Genomic DNA, 21,346 nt, shown 5'->3' on the forward strand with positions numbered 1-21,346 from the left:
CCCCTGTCGGCGGGCCTGCGGTATATTCTTAAGACTATTTCACAACTATTACACCAGTAATATACCTACCAGTTTCTCTGGGAAAGGGCAGCCAGCTCAGGGGGGCAGGGCCGCCGGGAGCGAAAAGGGGTGGGCGGAGTCACAGGAGGGCTACTTATTTGTGGGCGTGGCCAGAGCAATTGCATCATTATAGCCACGCCCATGCTGTGCAATGCTGTTATTTCAGGAATTGCACTGCGGTGGGTGGGACTAAAATGACGCCATTCGCATGCTGTGAGGCAGTAAAGCTATCCATTACACCGTCCGCGCTGCCCAATAAAGTGTCTCTGCTAACTATACATTAAATAATACTTGCCCTTTTTTTTGCACCAGATGTTCCTTTATTATAATTACCTCGCCGAACTTTATTTTTCTATGTGATCTATTTATAGTATTAATACACAGTTTATCAATAAAATATCACATTCTGGTTCTGACAATGCCTCAAGGGGAGTCCCACTCCTCTTCCCACCTCCCCCTGTATTTCTAGGGCCATATGTTTAGTACTCCCCTGCACTACCCGTACTCAGGCTGGTCTTGTGCGATACTACAGCTGTTGAGTGACTAATGTCTCATCATATCATGCCCAGTTTACAGGGAGTATGCTGGGACATGTAGTTCCACCACAGCTGGTTATTCCTGATTTTTCTGGTTTGGGGTTTATGATGCGCTAATAATACAGTGCAGAATCCTTGTACCTTCAGCAGCTCACTACATTATACTTATCGGGGGGGGGGGGATGCCGGTATTTCGGCAACCAGAACCAGTCTCAAACAGCCAGCGGTGTCATGCCACAGCCGGAGTCACTTTTGGCATATGGTCCCCAGGTTAAAACATGATCGCCTAGGCTGGGTCCCTGGGGACCCCCCAATAAAGGAGTCCCCCTCCAGAGGAACCCCCAAAATCTGAGGAACCCACCGAGCGGTGTAAGGTGGAGAAACGCGTCATTAAGCCAGTCAGGGTCGGCGGCGTAAGTAATGTGCGGCGGCGGTATGTAATGCGTGCGCGGGGGGTGGCGGCTCACCTGCTGCTGCTTTTTTCTGCTGGCCGTCCGGAGGGGGAACGGGAGCTGGGAGCCCGTTCCAAGGCCCTGGGAGGTGCTGTGCGCACAGCCCTCCCGTGGCCATTTTGGATTTGGGCAAAGTGCTGCAGCCGCCGCCCGCGGCCCTGCCAGCCCAGGGGGGGAGCACGACCGGCCCGTTTTTAATGAGTTTTGGGCCGGCCCACCGGGAAATGGCCCGGATTCACGGCGGGCCAATCCGCACCGGGAGCCGGTCTTTACTCTGTTGTGAGACACATCACAGTCACTCCTAAATGACATAAGGACTGAGGTATTTATGCAAGGCTTACAGATTGCTTCCCTGGACCCCCTGCAAGCCACTTACACATCACCATAGGAGGAGATTAAAAACCAAGTGGCATAAGCAACCAGCAGGTGATACAGTATATGAACAAACTGCTCTGTTTCCTACCTCTTTATTTTACTTTTCAATTACTGGAGAGACTCTCAGGATATTGTATTATCAATTATACAGACATACCTCCCAACTGTCACGATTACAGCGGGACAGTCCCGATTTTCGGGTCCTGTCCCGCTGTCCCACCCGCGGCAGGCATTGTGTGCAGTTGGGAGACCCCCCAATCTAATAGAATAGACGCTGTGCGCATGCGCACAGCGTCTATTCTCATATGAAAATGAGGTTGCGGCTAATTAGCATAAGCCGCACCCTAATTTGTATACACCCCGCCCCCTTTTCGGCAAGTGTCCCTATTTCCCCAACAAAGAAGTTGGGAGGTATGTACAGAGGAGCCTTATATGTTTCAAATAAGCTATTTCTATGCCTCAAACCATTTAGCCTCAGAAGCCTCACATTAAAGTCAACAGAAATCCATTGAAAATGTGGAACTATAGTATTTATTTGGTGTAATGGTTAGCATTACTGCCTCACAGCGCTGAGGTCATGGGTTCTATTCCCACCATGTGTTATATATACGGGGCAGTACGGATGGTGTAATGGTTAGCATTACTGTCTCACAGCGCTGAGGTCATGTGTTCTATTCCCACCATCATTATGAGGAGGGAGAGGATGTCCGTGCAGGACTGCCGCAGGCTGATCCACAGCCTGCTCAGAGACTACTCCATCCGGGATAGCCCTGAGGAAGAAGAGGACTAACCCCCCCCTTCTTCTGGCCCTTTCCCCATTGAACTGAGTGATAAGAACTGTGACGTGGCCCCACTCCCCCATTTCACGATGTCTGTTGTTTTATTGATGTCCTGTCTATTTATTGCCCTCCCCTTATATGTGTCTGTCTGGTCAATAAAGCTTCGGGCAACGTGACTCCCCCTCCCTCATCCCCCTCCCCTCCACCCATAGTCTTATCCATAGTCAATGATTGTTTAAGGTTAGAATGCATAGTGCATAGCATGTCTTATGGTATTTGATTTCTTATACTGTATTTCATGAAATGTACTATACAGTTTTGCATGTGTGCTGTGTTTTGGCTGTGCTGCGACACAGTATATATGTCTGAATGTTACCGTCTGTTTTTTGCTTTCTTTATGTACAATAAAGATTTGCCTTTTCAATCAAAAATGGTTAGCATTACTGCCTCGCAGCACTGAGGTCATGGGTTCTATTCCCACCATGTGATATATACGGGGCAGTACGGATGGTATAATGGTTAGCATTACTGCCTCACAGCGCTGAAGTCATGGGTTCTATCCCCACCATGTGTTATATATATGGGGCAGTACGGATGGTGTAATGGTTAGCATTACTGCCTCACAGCGCTGAGGTCATGGGTTCTATCCCCACCATGTGTTATATATACGGGGCAGTACGGACGGTGTAATGGTTAGCATTACTGCCTCACAGCGCTGAGGTCATGGGTTCTATCCCCACCATTTGTTATATATACGGGGCAGTACGGATGGTGTGATGGTTAGCATTAATGCCTCACAGTGCGGAGGTCATGTGTTTTATTCCCACCATGTGTTATATATATGGGGCAGTACGGATGGTGTAATGGTTAGCATTACTGCCTCACAGCACTGAGGTTATGGGTTCTATCCCCACCATGGCCCTAACTGTGCGGAGTTTGTATATTCTCCCCGTACTTGCGGTTAATTGGCTCCCAACACAATTAATGTCTGTGTGCGCGTGTACATGTGGTAGGGAATATAGATTGTAAGCTCCGCTGGGGCAGGGACTGATGTGATTGTTCTTTGTACAGCACTGCGGAATATGTAAGAAACTGTTAATAAATATTAATAATAAATATTTACCTTTAATGAAGCGGCAAATAATTATGTGATATATGAATTGCTTTTCCTGGTTTTTTAACCTGTTATTCATTTTTTATTGTTTTGTACGTTGCATCCACTGTAATTGGGACAGTTGGGAGGTATGGAATCCCAGAGCAGGAGGTGCGAATAGAAATGTTTAACCTATGCCGTCTATAGTGCTAGCCACAACCCGGCACAGGCCACAGTCCCAGCGCCTGTACAGACCACATCGCCACAGAACAGCCATACTCCTTACATCACCAGTCATACTACCTGCAACAACATGCAATAAGCCCGTCATAAATGTATGCTCCAGGCTCATGTTGCCCTTGGTCTGGCACTGGCATTGCCCACGGGGAGAAGGCTGAAGAATTCTTACACCAGCCTATTCTCTCATTCCAAATTCTACAGTGCCTGCCATTCTCTATCCTGCCCAGTAGAGGGCAGGATAGAGACAGGATCATGAGTCCCTAGCTGGGAGGATGCTGCACATTTTCCAACTGGAACACAAAAGTCACATTAACTCTACAGCCACGGTAACCTGAAGACTCAGCCTTTGGCAGCGAACGACGATGATGACTTCATGAAAAGCACATGCGAATGTAACACTCTCAGGGAGGAAAACTGTGTAACATTGGACCGTTTTGTCTGTAACACGTTATATTATATGTTCATTTCCAAAGGAAACGTAATTTTCCGCAAGGAATTATTTGGTCCAAATCTTTTTTTATGAAGTTTCACAAAAGTTTTACACCTTTTTTTCAGCACGAAAAGTGATTTTTGTTTTTATGGGAAATTAAAATTTTTCTTCAAGAAAAAAAATGGAGAGATCAGAAGAATGTTCACAGCAGCACAGAGTTCTTCAGGAGATGACCATTTATCACATGGGGCTCATTTGTAATCTTCCCTGCTGGTGAGAGTAGAGACTCACAGCAGTGCTCCTTCCACTACCTAACTCACAGGGGGAGATGTGTCAAAGCTTGCAGAGTGATAAAGTGAAGAGAGATCAAGGACGGGATGAATCAAAGCTAATGTTATGTCATATTTCAGTTTGGATGAATTTCTCATAACACTCTACAATATCTCTCACAGTCTGAGGCTTCCTACTGCCTCCATTCCCCTCCTCACATCATGTCACTGCCCCTGTCACATGCAGCCCTGTCCTTACTGACACATCACTCATCTCCTGATATACTCTGTGCTGCTGGGGACCCTGCTCCTCCCACTATATAACTCTCAGTCTGTGGCTTCCTGCTGCCCCCATTCCCCTCCTCACATCATGTCACTGCCCCTGTCACATGCAGCCCTGTCCTTACTGACACATCACTCATCTCCTGATATACTCTGTGCTGCTGGGGATCCTGCTCCTCCCACTATATAACTCTCAGTCTGTGGCTTCCTGCTGCCTCCATTCCCCTCCTCACATCATGTCACTGCCCCTGTCACATGCAGCCCTGTCCTCACTGACACATCACTCATCTCCTGATATACTCTGTGCTGCTGGGGACCCTGCTCCTCCCACTATATAACTCTCAGCCTGTGGCTTCCTGCTGTCCCCATTCCCCTCCTCACATCATGTCACTGCCCCTGTCACATGCAGCCCTGTCCTCACTGACACATCACTCATCCCCTGATATACTCTGTGCTGCTGGGAACCTGCTCCTCCCACTATATAACTCTCAGTCTGTGGCTTCCTGCTGCCTCCATTCCCCTCCTCACATCATGTCACTGCCCCTGTCACATGCAGCCCTGTCCTCACTGACACATCACTCATCTCCTGATATACTCTGTGCTGCTGGGAACCCTGCTCCTCCCACTATATAACTCTCAGCCTGTGGCTTCCTGCTGCCTCCATTCCCCTCCTCACATCATGTCACTGCCCCTGTCACATGCAGCCCTGTCCTCACTGACACATCACTCATCTCCTGATATACTCTGTGCTGCTGGGGACCCTGCTCCTCCCACTATATAACTCTCAGTCTGTGGCTTCCTGCTGCCTCCATTCCCCTCCTCACATCATGTCACTGCCCCTGTCACATGCAGCCCTGTCCTCACTGACACATCACTCATCTCCTGATATACTCTGTGCTGCTGGGGACCCTGCTCCTCCCACTATATAACTCTCAGTCTGTGGCTTCCTGCTGCCTCCATTCCCCTCCTCACATCATGTCACTGCCCCTGTCACATGCAGCCCTGTCCTCACTGACACATCACCATAGGCGTGCGCAGTCTATCTGTTTAGGGGGTGCACTATTGGAGGGGCATATCCATCCCCGCCTACTGGGCATGTCTATCGTCGCCTACTGGGGAGCAATGCAAAGTAAATAGGTGACTTATTTATGTAAATGAAGTTCAGTATGAATCATTTCCCACATACTTAGCAATAGGGACAGGGTGCACTGTAGGCACGCTCAAAACTTACACTTTACTGTCCATTATGCCACACACCGTAATGGCCATTACACATAATGCCACACACCGTAATGCCCATTACACAGTAATTGCCCATTACACATAATGCCACATACCAAAATGCACATTACACATAAAGCCACACCAGTGGATTAAGTTAATTCCAATCGCACAGAAGCAAGATAAATGTTGGTGGCCCCTTACACATTATGGCAAACAGTAATGTCCATTAGACATTTTGCCACATAATAATTCCCCTTACATATGATGGCACAAAGTAATGCCCCTTCTACATTATGGCAAACAGTATAATGTAATGTATTTTTTTTTTTGAACAGTAGTAAGAGCTATGTGACTGTCCCCAAACCGCCAACCCCTCACTCCTATAGAAATGTCAAGGTGGCAAGGTGCTTTACTCTTGCCATGGTGGCAGATGACACTTACAGCACAGCCTTCTGCCCTCTGCTTAACTCACTGGCCACAGGAAGCTGCTGCACCATGGTGTCTTCTGCCTGGCTTCCGGCTCCTAAGTCATTTGGTTAAGCCGTACAGCCAGTGGATGTAAAAGCAGTGAGTCTAGCCAGCGATGTGATGGCGCCGCTGCTGCAATGAACACACCCGCCGGTTGCCGCTGCTTACAATAAGCAGTCCTTAGGGCGCCGCTGGTCACAACAAGAAGGGAGCCGCCGGGCAGCTCCTTGGGATGTGTGTGATGGCCATTAGGGGGTGCCTAGGCACACCCGGCACCCCCCCTGCGCACGCCTATGCACATCACTCATCTCCTGATATACTCTGTGCTGCTGGGACCCTGCTCCTCCCACTATATAACTCTCAGTCTGTGGCTTCCTGCTTCCTCTATTCCCCTCCTCACATCATGTCACTGCCCCTGTCACATGCAGCCCTGTACTCACTGACACATCACTCATCTCCTGATATATTCTGTGCTGCTGAGGACCCTGCTCCTCACACTATATAACTCTCAGTCTGTGGCTTCCTGCTGCCCCCATTCCCCTCCTCACATCATGTCACTGCCCCTGTCACATGCAGCCCTGTCCTCACTGACACATCACTCATCTCCTGATATACTCTGTGCTGCTGGGGAACATGCTCCTCCACTATGTAACTCTCAGTCTGTGGCTTCCTGCTGCCTCCATTACCCTCCTCAAATCATGTCACTGCCCCTGTCACATGCAGCCCTGTCCTCACTGACTCATCACTCATCTCCTGATATACTCTGTGCTGCTGGGAACCCTGCTCCTCCCACTATGTAACTCTCAGTCTGTGGCTTCCTGCTGTCCCCATTCCCCTCCTCACATCATGTCACTGCCCCTGTCACATGCAGCCCTGTCCTCACTGACACATCACTCATCTCCTGATATACTCTGTGCTGCTGGGGACCCTGCTCCTCCCACTATATCTCTCACAGTCTGTGGCTTCCTGCTGCCTCCATTCCCCTCCTCACATCATGTCACTGCCCCTGTCACATGCAGCCCTGTCCTCACTGACACATCACTCATCTCCTGATATACTCTGTGCTGCTGGAGACCCTGCTCCTCCCACTATGTAACTCTCAGTCTGTGGCTTCCTGCTGCCCCCATTCCCCTCCTCGCATCATGTCACTGCCCCTGTCACATGCAGCCCTGTCCTCACTGACACATCACTCATCTCCTGATATACTCTGTGCTGCTGGGGACCCTGCTCCTCCCACTATATAACTCTCAGTCTGTGGCTTCCTCCTGCCCCCATTCCCCTCCTCACATCATGTCACTGCCCCTGTCACATGCAGCCCTGTCCTCACTGACACATCACTCATCTCCTGATATACTCTGTGCTGCTGAGGACCCTGCTCCCCCCACTATATAACTGTCAGTCTGTGGCTTCCTGCTGTCCCCATTCCCCTCCTCACATCATGTCACTGCCCCTGTCACATGCAGCCCTGTCCTCACTGACACATAAGTCATCCCCTGATATACTCTGTGCTGCTGGGGACCCTGCTCCTCCCACTATATAACTCTCAGCCTGTGGCTTCCTGCTGCCTCCATTCCCCTCCTCACATCATGTCACTGCCCCTGTCACATGCAGCCCTGTCCTCACTGACACATCCCCCATCTCCTGATATACTCTGTGCTGCTGGGGACCCTGCTCCTCCCACTATATAACTCTCAGTCTGTGACACCTGCTGCCCCCATTCCCCTCCTCACATCATGTCATGGCCCCTGTCACATGCAGCCCTGTCCTTACTGACACATCACTCCTCTCCTGATATACTCTGTGCTGCTGGGGACCCAGCTCCTCCCACTATATAACTCTCAGTCTGTGGCTTCCTGCTGCCTCCATTCCCCTCCTCACATCATGTCACTGCCCCTGTCACATGCAGCCCTGTCCTCACTGACACATCACTTATCTCCTGATATACTCTGTGCTGCTGGGGACCCAGCTCCTCCCACTATATAACTCTCAGTCTGTGACACCTGCTGCCTCCATTCCCCTCCTCACATCATGTCACTGCCCCTGTCACATGCAGCCCTGTCCTCACTGACACATCACCCATCTCCTGATATACTCTGTGCTGCTGGGGACCTGCTCTTCCCACTATATAACTCTCAGTCTGTGGCTTCCTGCTGCCCCCATTCCCCTCCTCACATCATGTCACTGCCCCTGTCACATGCAGCCCTGTCCTCACTGACACATCACCCATCTCCTGATATACTCTGTGCTGCTGGGGACCCTGCTCCTCCCACTATATAACTCTCAGTCTGTGGCTTCCTGCTACCTCCATTCCCCTCCTCACATCATGTCACTGCCCCTGTCACATGCAAACCTGTCCTCACTGACACATCACTCATCTCCTGATATACTCTGTGCTGCTGGGAACCCTGCTCCTCCCACTATGTAACTCTCAGTCTGTGGCTTCCTGCTGCCTCCATTCTCCTCCTCACATCATGTCACTGCCCCTGTCACATGCAGTCCTGTCCTCACTGACACATCGCTCATCTCCTGATATACTCTGTGCTGCTGGGGACCCTGCTCCTCCCATTATATAACTCTCAGTCTGTGGCTTCCTGCTGCCTCCATTCCCCTCCTCACATCATGTCACTGCCCCTGTCACATGCAGCCCTGTCGTCACTGACACATCACCCATCTCCTGATATACTCTGTGCTGCTGGGGGACCATGCTCCTCCCACTATATAACTCTCAGTCTGTGGCTTCCTGCTGCCCCCATTCCCCTCCTCACATCATGTCACTGCCCCTGTCACATGCAGCTCTGTCCTCACTGACACATCCCTCATCTCCTGATATACTCTGTGCTGCTGGGGACCCTGCTCCTCCCACTATATAACTCAGTCTGTGGCTTCCTGCTGCCTCCATTCCCCTCCTCACATCATGTCACTGCCCCTGTCACATACAGCCCTGTCCTCACTGACACATCACCCATCTCCTGATATACTCTGTGCTGCTGGGGACCCTGCTCCTCCTACTATATAACTCTCAGTCTGTGGTTTCCTGCTGTCCCCATTCCCCTCCTCACATCATGTCACTGCCCCTGTCACATGCAGCTCTGCCCTCACTGACACATCACTCGTCTGAACCACATTGTGTCAGTGGCGTACTGTGGTGGGGTTGGGGGGTTTCAGAGGATGGTTTGTCCCAGGTGACAGGAAAATCCAGGGGTGTGGTGGGACAACTGTCGGCCTGTCCACATAAGATCAGTATAACCCTGCAGAAATATTGGTGGCTGATTGTAATTCCTTGCCGACAGTAGCCCCGCCCACTTTCCCCGCCACCGCCCACAAATTTTAATTCCACTACCTTATGCGTCAAATGTCGCCTCCCCTGATCGTAAGCTCATTTGTGCAAGGCCATCTTGACTGCCTGTTTCCCTATTAAGCCTATGCACAATTACTTTGTGAGATGAGCCGTTATCCTTACATGACATTACGATCCCCACGCGCCGCTCAATAAAAGCTCAGCTGGTCTCTGGTCCACATCCGACGGCCCAGGTGTGGTGTCCGCAATGGCCGAACAGTGTGCTGCAATATGGCATGATCCGTCTGACAACTTCCTTTTCCAGCGTAAAGCTCACTAAAAGGTCAAACAGCAAAAGAAGACAAGACAGATAAAAGGCTTCAATGTGACCGACGATCGCTCATTTGCCAGAACTATCGGTGCAGGTGCAAAATGCTGAAATATATTCGGGCCTAGAGGATTGTTTTGAACGTTCTCCAACAGTTCTGGAAAATTTGTTATGAAATGTTAAGTCTATTGTTATGTCTGTGATGTGCTAGGGTCCAAGTTATATATCGCTATTACCGCTCGGTAATCAGCCCCAGCTGTCTAGAACCATAATGGAACAAGCGTCAATCTGCTATATAGATATATCATACTTGCCTACTTTTGAAAACTAGTTTCAGGGAGATCATAGTTGGGAGTAGAATTTTGCACAGCGCCCCATTGAGGGGGCGTGTCATGCTCCACCCAAAGGACGTGCCTAGTTCTATATATGGAGAGATTGTGAAAAGACACTGTGAACGTGGCACCTAGAAGTGTGGGTGTGTACTGCTACATCTGAGAGGAATCTTTTTAAATGACTTATATCCAAAGGTACATGAGCCCCAAAGCAGTTAGTAAAGCTGGGTACACATATATACAATCGTCGGGCCGTTCTTCCAATCTGGGGGCAAACGGCCGTTCGATTGTATAGGTGTGTACGCTGTCCCAATTGCTGCTGTGCGACCGATAAACGGCCAAAAACGCTCTTGGCCGTCCACGGTCGGTCGGTCGAAGGTTCTTTGCTGCTTAATATTTCATCCGACAGGACGGCTCCATATCGGAACAAAAGTGAAGTGTGTACGCACGTTCGATCGATATGCTTGACAGTTTGACAAAGCACGGTGGTATGCTGCATTATGAGAGACCCTGTAACCCTTTGCCTGCTGTTTTAACTAATGTGTGTTTAATGCCTCACTGCTCAACACTTTAGAGGCATCACTTTAAGACATTAATCAATGTTGAAGTTTTAATACAGTGGGCTGGAAGCTCTTTTTAGGGCACCATAACACACTATTAAAACTTCAACATTGATTAATGTCTTAAAGTGATGCGTCTAAAGTGTTGAGCAGTGAGGCATTAAAAACACATTAGTTAAAACAGCAGGCAAAGGGTTACAGGGTCTCTCATATACTTCTTCTTGCGATTGTTTGGACGGGAGTACATCGGACGTCGCAAGTAAAATTGTACATATGTGTACGCGCAGAATGGTCGTATGTTTTGGACGGCCGAACGTGTATTCGGTCGATCGAACGGTCGCAAGAAAAAGGAAATTGTACATATGTGTACCCAGCTTAAGATCCACTTTAGTTGGTAAAGTGCTGGGAAATGCTGCTGATGATTCAATGTAAATGTATCTACTGTATCTCTCATTCCTTTTTCCCCAAAAATGTAACAGTGTAATGTGGGCTAGGTGACATGAGGGAGATTGCTAGACTAATGAGGGAGGGAGGGAGATTGCTGCTATTTCAGGGAGTCTCCTGCAGAATGCAGGATGGGAGGTAACTATGGTGTAACAGTGTAATGTGGGCTAGGTGACATGAGGGAGATTGCTAGACTAATGAGGGAGATTGCTGTTATTTCAGGGAGTCTCCTGCAGAATGCAGGAGGGGAAATAACTATGATGTAACAGTGTAATGTGGGCTAGGTGACATGAGGGAGATTGCTAGACTAATGAGGGAGAGAGGGAGATTGCTGCTATGTCAGGGAGTCTCCTGCGCGATGAATCACCTAGTTGGTTATATATTCTTGTAGAAGGATGGTAGGATGTTGCTGACATTCAGAATGCATTTACATAAACAGTAATAGTAGCAGTAAAAGATCTGACTTAAAACACCTACAGTAAAACAGAACAGGTGTTATATATTATACAACGTCTTGGTTGATGATGTCTAGGTTGACGTGCACATAGTTGTCACTGGAAAAAAATTGCCACAAGAAAAAATCAACACAGAAAGGTCAACACATGTAAATGTTGACATAAGTGTGGCACTTCATTGGTGTCCATGTCGACACATGAGAATGAATATGAAAACATTCACAAAAAGAAAAATAAATCTTCAAAAACTCATGTCAACCTTTTTCATTGTCGACCATAGCCGTGTCAGTGTTTTGCATGTGCCATTTAATCCTGGGGTTGCCGTGAATCACGCGCGGGGGGGGGGGAGGGAGGAGGTGAGGGGTGTCCGCGAATCATGGGAGGAGGGGTCGTGGGTGGATGCGGTGAATTGCGGGAGGGGGTGTCGCGGGGGGGTGTGGGTGCCGCGAATCGTGGGAGGGGGGGCGCGGAGGGTTGCAGTGAAACGTGGGAGAGGGGTGTCACGGGGTGGGTCCGCGAATCGCGGGAGTTGCGGGGGTGCCGCGAATTGCGGGGGGTGTGCTGCGAATCGCGGGAGGGGGGTCGCGGGGGGGGCGGGAATCGCCACAAGAAAAAATCAACACAGAAAGGTCAACACATGTAAATGTTGACATAAGTGTGGCACTTCATTGGTGTCCATGTCGACACATGAGAATGAATATGAAAACATTCAAAAAGTGAAAAATAAATCTTCAAAAACTCATGTCAACCTTTTTCATTGTCGACCATAGCCATGTCAGTGTTTTGCATGTGCCATTTAACCGTGAGGTTGCCGTCAATGGGGGGGGAGGGAGGTGGGGGGTGTCTGCGAATTGCGGGGGGGGGGGGGGGGTCACAGGGGGTGCCGCGAATTGCGGGAGGGGGGTCGTGGGGGGTGGGTGACGCGAATCGCGGGGGGGTACCGCGAATTGCGGGAGGGGGTCGCTGGGGTGCCGCAAATCGCCACAAGAAAAAATCAACACAGAAAGGTCAACACATTAAATGTTGACATTCATTGGTGACCATGTCGACACATGAGAATGAATATGAAAACAATCTTAAAATGAAAAATAAATCTTCAAAAACTCATGTCAACCTTTTTCATCGTCGACCATAGCCGTGTCAGTGTTTTGCATGTGCCATTTGACCTGAGGTTGCTGTGAATCGCGGCGGCTGGGGGGGTGTCCGCGGGAGGGGGGGTCGCGGGGGGGTGTGCCATGAATTGCGGGAGGGGGGGTCGCGGGGGTGGGTGCTGCGAATGGAGGGGGGGCGCGGGGGTTGCAGCGAATCATGGGAGGGGGGGTCGTGGGGCCGGGGGGGTTGCCGCGAATCACGGGAGGGTGGGGGGTCTGGGGGGGTGCCGGGAATCGCGGGAGGGTCGCGGGGGGGTGCAGGGGGGATGGGCGCTGGGGATTGCGGCGAATCGTGGGTGGGGGGAAGGTTTTTGCCCCGAATCGTGGGAGGGAGGGTCGCGCGGGGGGGGGTGCCGCAAATCGCGGGAGGGGAGGTCCCGGGGGGGTGCCGCAAATCGCAGGAGGGGGGTGGGTTGCCGCGAATCGTGGGAGGGGGGGCAGCGGGGGGCGCTCACCCGGTGTGTCTGGTGAGTAGCTGTGTCTTTGCTGGTTAACATGGGGAGGCAGAGGGTGTCTCACTGGGCTGGTTCTCTGTCATGTGAGTCAGTCATGTGAGTCAGAGGCTCCACCCAGCGTTAGAGAGTCAGACACACTTTGAGTGACAGATGTAGCCAAATATATAGGAGATTACAGTTGGCATTACTAGTCGATAACGGACAAAGCATTATAAAGTCACTCTAAAGGCTCATATAATTAATTAGGCAACTAGTATAGGATTTCCCTTGAACTGCCCGGGCCGCAGTATCCCATGCGTCCCTTATGAATGTGATATATGTCCGATCGGACAGATCCTGCGTGCAGCAGGTCCAAACTCTGATCTGATGCGCATGGTACCACGCAAAAGATCAGATTTGGCCACTTTTCACCTGATTTCTTGTCCCAATCTGACGGATTGGAATGGAAAGTGGGCAAATCGAACTAGTGAATGGCCAGCTTAACACACATTTCACTACTTTAAGGCCAGGGAGGACACTCTTTGTCAGGCTTTAGGGGGTGGGACTGGGTTAGCATGTCCTTAGACCACCCCCCAACATGGGGAAATGCTGCCATTCTCTGGTCCTCAGTAAGGGTACGGGGATAATATGCTGTCAATGATGTTATTTAGCCTTATCCCCTCCGGTTGGCTCCCAGATTCCCCTGTTATTCCCCCTTGCAGCTCGCTTCACTAAAAAATGGGTAGAATCCAGGAGAGCGGGTTACTCTTCCAGGGGTGTGGGGGATTGGCTAAAAATCTGGAGCCTCCCAAACTTCGGGGAAAGTAGATAAAAATGCTATTTCTATCATTTTTTATGGCCTATGTTTTTTTATATCTACAGTGTTTACTAAAACATCTAAGGGGTCTATGTACTAAGTGTTAGAGAAAAATAGAGCGGACAGAGATACCAGCCAAGCAGATCCTAACTGCCATGTTCCATGCCGTGTTTGAAAAGTGCCAGTTAGCAGCTGGTTGCTTTGTACATCATCTCCATCCACTGTATCTCTCTCCAATGCTTAGTACACAGCCCCCTATGCTACAAATATCTTCTACAGGACTTTGCTTCTGTGAAACGGATTTGCTAAGCTTTCTAGGCAGTAAAGATGCCATTGTTTCTCTTCTCTTCCCCACGATGCCGGAGCTCAGTTTTATTAACTCTTATCGCCATACAAGAGCTCTGGGAACAGTTATGTGTTCCAATCTTTGTCAGACAGCATTGGGGGGCCTGGTAGTAAGTAATGATAGAAATCAGGCAAGGAGATGGCGGGAACAGTACAGCCCATAAATCTGCAGCCCACACAGAGGTATAACAAAGATACGTCTGACGTAAGCTCACATGTACTAAACACAAGGCAGCACTGAGCGATATGTAAGGGTACAGTCCCTTTAAAAGCCCTTCTGTGTGAATCTGGAGCCAGCGTGGGTCTTGGCTGTGAGAACAATGCACAGAGAATATGTTGCGCGGCAGATTACAGCCACTGCACATAACACCTGGTGCCGGAGGAAATATGGTAATAGATTTGGGCAGAAATGTTAAGAAATAAATTATAGTGGTGCTAGAAAAGGCCCAATGAAAAGGATTTCCTTAGCGTGACATTGTGCGCAGCTCAGTCATTAATCAGGTGAATTACCCAGAGTGAAAGATTTTGGGAGAAGTGTAAATGGGCGAGTGCTTGGAATGCGCGCAGGTGAGATATACTGTATTTATGGGATATCTCTAATTGCCACATTCACCAATAGAAAATAAATGGGTAAATAGGTAGCAGAAAACCCATCCATCTATCAGGCAGGTGTAGAATGTGCCGCAAATCACGTGTCCTAAAATCTAAGGGGCCTGTTTATAACTGAAATATTCCCGCTCGTTAATTAAGTTAACCCTTTGAGTGATAACATCTATGCGAGAGATGTTTAATATATCAGCTAAAAAATGCCAGCGTCGCTCACATTTGTTATATAAATTCAAATAAAAATGTTGTGTAATAAAATATTATATTTCCTATATAAGGTGACATTACCGGTCAATATGATGAATAAAAATGTTTTCCTGACAATTTTTACACCTATCTTGACTCGGCACTCAAAGGGTTAATCAATCGTTATCATTCATACTTGCCTACCCTGCCGGAATGGCCGGGAGGGTCCCGCAAATCGGGTCCCCCTCCCGGTCCCCCGGGAAGGGGGGCAAGTCTCCCGCATTTCCCTACAGCCCCGGCTCCCCCTCTCCCCGCGGTCTAAAAACTATGACTTTCGCGGGTCCGCGGGGAGGGGGCGGGGCTAAATGACGCAATTCGCGGCATTTCGCTGCATTTTTAGCCCCTCCCCCCACCCACGGACCCGCAAATTGAGGCTTCGGCCCGTCGTGGGGGCGGGGCTTGATGACATCACTTGTGCCCCGCCCCCAAAACGAAGCCTCTACCCGCCCCCTTTCACTCCTCTCCGGGCTTCTCCCGGAAAGGAGTATGCCAAAGTCGGCAAGTATGTTATCATTTCCACACATGGGGCCAGATGTACTAAGCTTGAAAAGTAATAAAATGGAGAGTGATCTCCTACCTGTCGTGCTACAGGCTGGGTTTGAAAAATAACAGGTAGGAGCTGATTGGCTGGCTGTTTATCACTCCCCACTTTATCACTGTTTGAAGCTTGATACATCTGGCCCATTGATAATTAATTGGCAACATACAGTACAATGCCCACCATTTTGTGCCTTTATGTGAAGTGTCGGACTGGCATTAATACACATTTTTTTTTACTCAATTCTTTTTTTAAGGCGCCTAATGAATTATGCTGGTCGGCCGATACCTTTACTTAACTCTTATGCCTAGAAATAATTCACACAAGACACCTTATTCTACAAATAAAGACAGACAACCACTGCGTAAGTTTAAATAGGTCATGGATATTTATTGTAACGGTATGACCCCTATTTGTCTAAGGCATGGCAAAGAAGCACTTGAGACCAGCACCAGTCCCGAGTGTTACTCATGGTAGCAACCGAAGCGCCCCAATCCGACAACACCCCTCTTTGTGGGGTACAGCCCGCGCTGTGACGGACATACCACCGCTGCTATGGCCTGGCGAGGACACTTCCATGAAATGTCCAACGTCCCACTGCCTTAGTCGGGACTCGCCCGCCGTCCTGGCAAAGGGGGGCAATACCGCACAGAGACCACCTGACACCCCACCTGACTGCTGGTCGAGAGCGCCTTTTCACCTATTTATAATTAAAGCTATAGCATACCTCCCAACATCTGGGACCCCGGCGGCGGGACAGGGTGCGCGCCGAATTTTGGGGGCGTGACCTGTCTGAAAGGGGGCGTGGCCTATACTTGCGGCGCTGTCACGAGGTCATGCCCCCATTTTAGCCACAGTGGGAGCATGCCCCTCTGCCTGCAAGAATAGATGGACTAAAGGGAGGGACTCCCAACTCCCCCCCCGCGCCGCGGGACACTGCCAGCGGCGGGAGGGACGCGGGAATGTCTCAAATTATCGGAACATTCCTTGCTATAGAAGCAAATTTGGTGAATGGCCCGGAGGCCAGGTAGCACAGAAGAAAAGGGGATAGGGAGGATGGGGATCCAAACACTGGGGGTTATTTTGGTTCACTCTTTCTGACAAATTCCTTCTTAGATGGACAAAACCATGTGCACTGCAGGGGGGCAGATGTAACATGTGCAGAGAGAATTAGATTTGGGTGAGTTATTTTGTTTCTGTGCAGGGTAAATATTGGCTGCTTTATTTTTACACTGCAATATAGATCTCACTTGAAGTAAAACCCCACTCAAATCTAATTCTCTCTGTTCAAGTTACATCTGCCCCACCTGCAGTGCACATGGTTTTGTCCATCTAAGAAGGAATTTGTCAGAAAGAGTGAACCAAAATAACCCCCTCAAAGAGGAAGTACTTCCTGCCAGCATCACCTAATATACCCCTCTCTAAGCTGAAGCCCCTATGCTACCTGATTGGCAGATCTACCTGCCACTCAACCTGAGATTTCCCCTGGGCATTTTGTACTATCTTCCATAGCTTTATTTACAACGTTTTTTTCAGGTGGATTTGTGCATTTAAACACGTGGAATCCCCAATAAGTGTACTGCGTCTCCTCACTAATTTTGCTTCGCTCCCCATTTTAGGCCACGTGGATGGAAAAGGATCATTTTTATTTAAAAAAAAGAATCGCAAAAAACCGATGTCGATCTTTCCGTGCGTCGACTACTGCCACGTCGACCTTTTGCCTATATTGACCTATTGTCAATGACGTCCTTGGATCCCTCCCATACCCACACATGGATGTGAGTTTATTTATATTTACAGATTATTTGCTCGTGTTTTATTGACATTCGTTTCTTTTAATTATAAACAAAAAAAACCTTCGCCCGTAACCATAGCAACCACTTTTTAAATGACTGGGAGCGGGCACCAGGAGGGAATGGCAATCGCACGGACTTACCTTCCTAACGAGCCTGGTGCGGGCTCATCCTCCCTCCCTCCCTGGTATCTGGGATATTGGGCATGTTCATCTGGTGTGTAATTGCCACGCGTGCGTAATTTACACAATATCCTGGCTGCACGAGCGAGAGCCCTGAAATCAGGCCTCTTTATCTGGGCTGTGGATATAGCCAAGTGGCAGGTGGCACCTCAGGTGGCATCGCAAATATGCTTGTCAGCGTTTCCTGTTTGGTGCCACAGCTGTGCTCTGCCTCTCAGAAATGGTTGGCTGCTAGCGAATGCTAATTAGCTTCTGTTGGACTTAATATTTCAGTGCCTCCTCCCCCAGGATTCTCATTTCGCTGGGCGAGAGTCTGCCAGTTGGGTCTGTGATTAAATTAGGGGGGGAAAAATATGACAGACAGTAACCTCGGCGCAGGAGAACCAGGTTCCGAGGATCATGCGGCGGTTCTTATTGCTGAGATTGATGTCAGCCATAGTGTTTTCCACTGGCGGAGCCAACATTCAGTGCTAGAGGGTGCTGCCTCGCTTCTTGTGGAAGGGAAATGAGGACTTCCAGGTCTATTAGTAGTGAGCCCTGCAACCATCTGGGCTGACGCAGGCTGATATTTTCTATCCGTATGGAAATCTTTTTAATTTTTTTTTCCTGTGTGTCACATAAAGAAATATTTATTGGCAGAAGCAGAACTGGAAGCGGGGAACTGTTATACCAAAAGTATTAACGCGGGTTTAATCTAAGGGGAAAAAATGACATGGGAAAGCGCTAATCTGTACGCGCTGGCGAGGATGTCATCCCGGTAATGCTCAGAGAAAGGTGATGAGCGCAGGCTTGTACTGTGGGGACTAATGTAGGGACTAATGTAGTCCCTACAGGTGGGGGGGGGGGAGAAAATATCAGCTCACTAAAAGCAGCACAATTACAGTAATGAATTTAGTAAATGGTGTGCTATAAACATGCGTAGAACTATATATATGACACCGGTAGATTGTAATCTTGCGAGCAGGGCCCTCCTACCTCTAACTCTGTCTGTTATTATCCAGTTGTTCTGTTACCGTTGTTCATGCTTGCAGGCTGCTCCCTCTAAGTTAAATGCCGATGCAGTGGTGGATTTCATCCCTCCACACCCCACTCAGTGTTAGGGATGGCCATAGACCATCGATGATTAGAAATCCTCGATGGTTTACGGCCGATGTCAAATCGTTTTGCCATTGATGGTTGGAGAACCAGATGTTTTCCCACCATCGATGTCAAGCTTAAACGAATTGTTTCATTTTTTCTTTTTCCCCAAGGGGCCGAGGCATGGGGTATAGATCCCAGTCCCCGTATTTTAATTGTCCCACAGACCAAAAGAAAATGGATGACCATCGCCCATCAAAAACATAGATGGTCATCCATTGATTTGTACTACACTATTGATGGCCAGTTGCACTTTTGCTATCGATGGCAACCATCGATGGCAAAGACAGCGATGGCCGGCCCTGCTCAGTGTCTGTGAAGGCAGATGCAGTGTGTGAGACTGCACTGGCGTCACTGTGACTGAATGCAGTGTTGCCTACTTTCAGGCAACCAGTTACCTACTTTCAGGCAACCAGTTCCTTGAGGCAGGGGGACGGGGCTTCAGAAGGGCTGAGACAGGGACGGGGTGAGGGCGGAGCTACAGAGGATTGTCACCATTTGGGGGCGCTGTCATCGTAATTGTAACCTCGTGGCCACGTCCCACGCTGTGCAGTGCTGGTATTCCACAGAGGTGGGCGGCTCTAGATAGAAGCGATTCTCTTCATCTGGTCCTACGGGCCCCCGGCCGAGAGGGGGTCATGGGAGACGGCCAGGATTCTGGGAGACTTGCCTTTCCTTCTGGGGGCCGGGAGGGAGACCCGATTTCTGGGACCCTCCCAGCCAATCCAGGCGGGTAGGCAACCCTGACTGAAAGTCCTACCTGCCAGTCCCCTGGATGACAGTCAGTGCCATTGGGAGGTGTTCCTTCCCTCCAGGCTGCAATAAGCGCCACTTCTTGCCTTTCACACAACCCTACCGGCTTGTTGAACATGTGCATTATCGCTACTGCACATGCGCCAATGGCTATATCCAGAGAGGACCTTCCCAATGGTCACCAACAGAAGAATGTATTGTACCAGTCTATACTTATGTATATAGAAAACATTGATCTAGTGTATTAGCCTTGGTAATGCTGGGGGAGTGTAGTGCGAGCAGAGCCAGCTTTAGACCTTGTGGGGTCCCAGGCAAGATACTGGTTTGGGAACCCCACCCCAACCCCCCCCCCCCTTTTTTTTTTAAATACACCATAGGAATTATTGTTTTTGTGGCAGGTGGATCATAGATGGGATGGATTTTGTGGGGGTCGACCACAGGCCCCATGTTAGCGTCTTGGGCCCATGCAACGCACAGTGCATGATTCTGACTGTCGGAAATTCCCACAGTTGGAATTCAGGGCCGTTTTTGGTTCTTCTGAAAGTAATGGCGGAAAGTCGGGATTGAATACCTTAACTGACGATATTTCCACTGTTTAAAATATCGGCAGACATTGAATACCATTCCCCCCTCCCCCTAGTCTATACCCTCCATCGGGTCCTGTATAAGGTTGAACTTGATGGACGTGCTGCCATTGTGTAAAGCTTGTAGTTCAGCAAGTTTGCACCCGTCACTGTCCCTCTTTCCAGGGACCTTCGTCAGTGGGAACAAACACATTCCTTAACCCTTTGAGTACCATCATCTCTGTGAGCGATGTGCAAATAATGTTTTAAAAATGCCAGCGTCGCTCACATTTGTTATTTAAATTCAAATAAAAAATGTTGTGTAAAAAAAAAAAAAATTATGAGCGAAATGTATTAGGGTGTGATTTTGTAGACATATGCGATTTTTGGTCCAAAACTGCTGCATTTGCATGTTTTCCAAAAAAAGTGTGCGAATGGCGGTAAAAATTGCACTTTTGCCACAAAATTTTTGGTCACACTTCAATGCGCATCCAGATGTGTTTCTACAACTTGCAAATGTAACAGGGTTCTAAAAATCACAAAACAAAATAGACCAGGTTCTGACTGGTGAATTTCTGAAACCAGCCCCGGACTCTTAGACCGGTCCTTGTTCCAAAAATACGGGGGATAAAAAAATTAGGGGTCCCCCGTATATTGGAACCAGCACCGGGTTCCAACAACCTGCCGTGTCATGCCACAGCTGGGGTACCTGGGGTAGTGGGGACCCCTTTATAAATAAATTCAATAAAGGGGTCCCCTCCCCCAGACTCCACCTATCCAGGGCTGAAGCCGGGGGCTGTCCCCGGCGTCCTTAGGTGGTGGACGCCAGGCTGATACGTGTAAAATGAAGCTAAAAAAACAATGCTTTTTACAGTTGAACTACAAGTCCCAGCAGGCCTCCTCCGCATGCTGGGATTTGGCAAACCACAAGTCCTAACATACAGGGTATTAATGGGCCCCCTTGGACTTGTATTTCACCTGTAAAAAGAATGTTGAAATAAAAACACACACACATAAAGAATAGTATAGCTTTAATACACACATTATTTGTACGCCGGTATACATTACCATTCCAGGCTCCAGCAGTGACTCTAACCTGCACCTCGATGTCTCGCTCGCCGCAACTAAAGGTAATAGATGGTGGCGTGGACACTGGATGGTGGCGTAGACCCAGGGT

This window comes from Crinia signifera, chromosome 8, assembly GCF_055691185.1.
Source record: "Crinia signifera chromosome 8, ASM5569118v1, whole genome shotgun sequence".
Taxonomy (NCBI): Eukaryota; Metazoa; Chordata; class Amphibia; order Anura; family Myobatrachidae; genus Crinia; species Crinia signifera.